This window comes from Lygodium microphyllum, chromosome 27, assembly GCF_053477565.2.
Source record: "Lygodium microphyllum isolate KBCC chromosome 27, Lygodium_microphyllum_v1.1.10, whole genome shotgun sequence".
NCBI lineage: Eukaryota > Viridiplantae > Streptophyta > Polypodiopsida > Schizaeales > Lygodiaceae > Lygodium > Lygodium microphyllum.
In genome coordinates this window covers 99,518,723-99,523,696 of record NC_141161.1, presented here as the reverse complement: position 1 = coordinate 99,523,696, position 4,974 = coordinate 99,518,723, and the positions used below count along the sequence as shown (strand labels likewise).

Below are 4,974 nucleotides of genomic sequence, written 5' to 3'. Positions count from 1 at the left end.
CATTTCTAAGTCATCATAGGTTTAGAAAATAGCAAAAATAGTTCATTCTCTCACCAAAGGGAGAGACCTATACAAACTGCAACACATCTTTCATGTCTATGATCTTCCTCCCGAATAGAATAGGAAAATGCCCTTAGAATCTAGTCAAGGTTTTCTAAAGTAATTTGACCATTATGCCATATAAGAAGGATCTATTACAATCTATGAAATGTGGAAATGCACTAGTCAGGTACTCTCTATGCTCAAGTCTTTCATACCTTCCCAAGATGTAGAGAAGAAAGGAAGTTCTTATTGGGTCCAAGACAGTTACTCTTCTCTTAGAGAGTAAATCCTTAGAATGACTGAAGCTAAACACTAAGTATTATGGCATCCCTCTGATCATGGTAAGTTTGGATAGCCCTTCCATGTTCTTAGCTCCTAAGCCTATGAGACAAACACTATAGCCAACATGACTCCTCAACTTCCAAGTTTAGAACAATTGAATATTTCATACACAAAAAAATGCAATTAGATACTTTAACATAGAAATAATGAGACTAATTTAATGTGCTCTTCAAAGAAATCATTTATTAGGTGTTTCACAGAGCCTCTATTATTCCTAGTGCATCACTTATATTCATTAACACTAGAACATTATGATGACCATCTAATCTATATGCTTAACAATGGTTATAATGATGACCAACTATTTTCATGTAAATACTAATATGATTATTATGATGAATGTTTGATGTGCATGCTCAACAACTATATCAAATCATCAATAAATGGCACCAAATCAAAGCTCTAAAAACCATCCATAATTGAGGAGAAGGTGGACATGTATTCATATTTTATAATATTGACTTGAAATGGATTATATGGAAAGGATTTGTAAAGAATAGGATTAGAGGGTCTTACACGGGGCACATGCGAATACCCGGTTACACTAATGGGGTATTTAAGGTGTACAAGGACCTGATTAGGGTACCATTTGTTATACAAATCTATCTCCTCACCTTCACCTTCAGCTCCCATGGCTTCCCCTCTCTCTCTCCCTTCTTTCTCTCTCTTTCTCTCTCTCTTTAGGCCTTTCTCTCTCTTCCCCTAGTCTTGCTCTCTCCTCTACTCTCTTCTTCCCTCTTCTTTTACAGTCTTCCTCTCTCTTCTCTCTCTTAGTTAGATTAGTTAGGTCTCCTTCATTACAGCTGGTATCAGAGCTTAGTTCTTGATCTTTCCTTTCTCTCTCCTTTCTCTCAAATCTAGTCTCATTTTCCAACAATTAACCCTAATTTTTAGGTACACATGCAGAGATGGCAGCTTTCTTGGAAGACACACAGGAGCTATGGTAGGAGGCTTGGCCAAATATGGAGGCAAGGAGAAAAAAATGGTAGCTCATTTTCAGCCTTGAGACTTGTACGGTGATGAAGAAGGATGATGTGAAGTGGACATGCAGGGAGATGAGCTTTCATCATGGTGTATTAACTTTAGATGTCGTATGCCTCATTATCGTCAGTACAAAGCCCTTGTACATTGCCATGGAACCCTTTGCCGTCACTATTTTGATAGCACAATCCAATGCACCAGAGTATGTATAGATCTAGTGAGGCTCCATTTTCATTTGACGATAGAAAGGATTTGATGATTTCAATGTACAATTTAATTCCTTTTAGATACTCTTTTTTTGTTTAGAAACTCATTGTGGTCATGTAGTAGAATAGGTGTATTAGCCATGGGAGAGAACCCGAAACATGGAATTCCTTTCTCCCTCACAAAGCGGCTATTAGTGGTAGCAGGAAAAATCTTGGGCTCCCTCAGTTCACCTCCAGCCCTCAAGACAGCCTCTTTCAACAGGTGCCACCATGGATTTGACTCATTTGCAGCAGTGATGAGAGGGATACCCTGACTAGATAGTAACAACTTCTTCTGAGTGAACCTGTAAGACAAGTACCTCTAGGCAGGTGCCCATTCATACTCCATCCTCACATGCAAGGCTCCTAGGTCAGAAAAAGGAAAGACTCGCATATCAAATCCAGCCTCTGCTTTAGATGGTTGCATGTTCATGACAAATCTAGTGGGAGAAGGTGTGTCGGGCTTCAGGTACACACGATTGATGGATGTAGCCTCTCCTTCTGCAGCATGGCCAGCCTTTACAATGTCAAATTGTGCCTGCCTGAAGCGGGTGATGTATTCGAAACTCTTCATCAGGTTTTCAAGGGCACTGCTATCATAGAGCTTGGATCCATGGCTTGGAGCTCATGTTGCTTTGATGACGAACCACCAGGGCATTCACTCACCATTGAAGAAATGGTAATGCGATCCAAGAGATGCTAAGCCTTTATCAAGCATGACATCGACATTGTGATCAGAGAAGACCGATGACTAAATGAAACTACCCTTGCCAGCTTTATCAAGATGGTGTAATCTTCTGGGATGTTGAGGAGGGATCTAAGGGTGGATTTAGCATTCTGAATTTCATGCTCTCTTATCTCGAGAGAGTCATCTAGGTTTGCCACATGCCATGCATCATCCAAAGTGTGAATTTCACAACTAGGTAACTCATGGGATGCATCCATGACTTTGAACTCAGATTCGATCTGACTCAGCAGTATTTTCTGATAATCTTTCATATGATTCTATTTTCAACATTCCCCCACATCTATCACATTGATACAAGATCTCTGCACCTCTATGGATTGATGTAAGAAACCATCTAGATGCTCAGTGCCTATTTTGAATGATCTCACTACACCTACTATCTTTTTTTCCAGACTTTGCCTCCAGAGACCTCCCAAATCTTTTCTAACGACAATATCGTCATCTAGCAAGACAACCTTTTCAAGATTGGGAAATAAAGAGGCTAGGACATTGAGAAGAGTCTCATTTTTCATATTGACTAAGCCCGAAGCAGGTAGGCTTGATTGTAGATCCTTTGTCTACTTCTGTATATTCAGATAAGAGACATGTCCAGAACCCATGGCATAAATGTTATTCACTTCAACAACCACATTAGTAGGTGTATTCATCCTAAACCACATCTTCATTGCTGGATAGTTCAGGGTATCTGTTAATATATGAAAAACATGCTTATAAGGTTCCTTAGCATAGAACACATTAGAGTTTACAACAACAGAGGGTGCGAGCACATTTTTTGAGTAGACCACATAGTGAGAAAGTTCTGGATTCTCAAGCTTCCATTCATCACCATTGACTTGGTCAATCAACTAGTTAAAATGCCAAATAGTTAGTTGCAGTGAAAGACATTGGAGACCCCTTGGCATGGTTCTTGCTACAAGTCTATTAAGGGAGGCACCCTCCTCTTTCAGTGCTATGACCTCCTCTTCACTAGCTAATAGCAAAGCTTTCAACCTCTTCATTAAAGCCTCACATCTACTTTGTTGGCCCTTAGCTTTGGACAGAAGTCATCGAGAAACTTTGCTCTTCTCTATCACCCTGTTTGGCCAATCAGCATATGTCCTAGATTCTGTGTGACTGCAAATTCACCGGGCTAGACTGGTCTTGCATAGTTTGAACAAGAGAGCTGAATTTTTCAAGCTCATTCTGCAAATTAATAGTGGAAGACTTGCCTGTAAGCAATGTTCGTGCAAATACTCCATCATCTTTGACAAAGACTGGGCTGCAAGAAGAAGGGCAACCACAAATTTCTTGGAGAGGGCAGCCATGAACTCTTCCCCAAGCTTGAATAAGATATGTCAATCCATTCTTGGTCTCTCTTTTACATCCAATTGTTGAGCTCATCCACTTGATGAGAGAGATGGAAGAATTGTATGCCTTCTTGAAGCTTGAGAGTGCCAATTGAATTCCCATCCCCATCCCACACTCTTGAAATGCATGCATGGCTGAATGCTCTTTAAATTTCTTTCCCCATTGATCAATATTTTACTCTAATCCTTAACCGTACTCTTGTCTTCATTCTTGACCGATAAGAGAGAAATATTTAAGAAGGGTAAGTCATGCAATCAGTGAGTCACTGATTGCAGAGGTAACCCTTCCCCTATCCCATTTCCTTTTTGGTCATGCATCTCATGAAAAGCCCAAATCTTCAATTGAAATTGCATAGCATGCTGATTTCTTGAATTAAAAATCCCTGCCATGTATACATAGACGAGGCGAGTCGGGAGCAAAAGAGGGAACCCTGAAGCCCCCTCCCGATTAAGACCTTGAAGGGGTGCACAACCCGGCCCGAGGGGAACTTTGCCCACCTCCCAGTGATCCAGAGCCCAAAATTTCTTGCAGGTGCAGGTACACTTGAAGGAATATCCTGAGCCCAATCATTTACATTCCACAACCTTGTAGATGTATTGGTAATGAGATGTATCACTTGGGAATGTATGGTGGATGTATGTAGTGATGGGTTGGGTATGCAATCAAGAAATGGTCTCAGAAAGAGAACTATTGATGCAAATGATGTATGGCTCTATGTGGCATTGAGAACCACCATTGAGGCCCAGGATGTCTTGGAATAAGCACCTCAGCATTGGGATAATGTATGCTCATTGAAGGAGTTCTTGTAGGGTGTTGCAGACAGCCAGTCCCACACAATCAGCCCGCAAAAGTCAATAACAGCAAAGCCTTCTTGTGTGACTAAGCGCAGACCCCATAGCTTGATTTGAAGAGGAAAATGTTCCCTTTGGTTTGAGATAGAAATTCTCCCCATTCTGCCCTACAATTTGGGAGATACGCCCAATTTTGTGCTCAAAGGTATTGTGGGACAGACAACAGTCCTACAGAGTCAGCCCACAAAAGTCAACTACAGAAAAGCCTTGATCATTTAATATCAAAGATATTTTTACATAGCCTTGTAGAGGGGATTGAGAGCTTTAATGTGAATCAGAAATTTTGGTGATCGAAGCTTCCTAGCTCAAGATATTGCCATTTCTGTAACAAGGGGTCTAGTGGACTGCACTTAGGATGGCAGGCCACAAGGGAAAAGCAAAGGCCCAAGAGGACTTCTAGTCTGAAATAAGGGACTCC

At 40.9% G+C, this 4,974-nt stretch overlaps 1 pseudogene; it reads right to left on the bottom strand.

Moving 5' to 3' along the window:
* Nucleotides 1-1,466: 1,466 nt before the first annotated feature.
* LOC148012648 (uncharacterized) lies at nt 1,467-3,662 on the bottom strand (annotated as a pseudogene).
* Nucleotides 3,663-4,974: the final 1,312 nt, after the last annotated feature.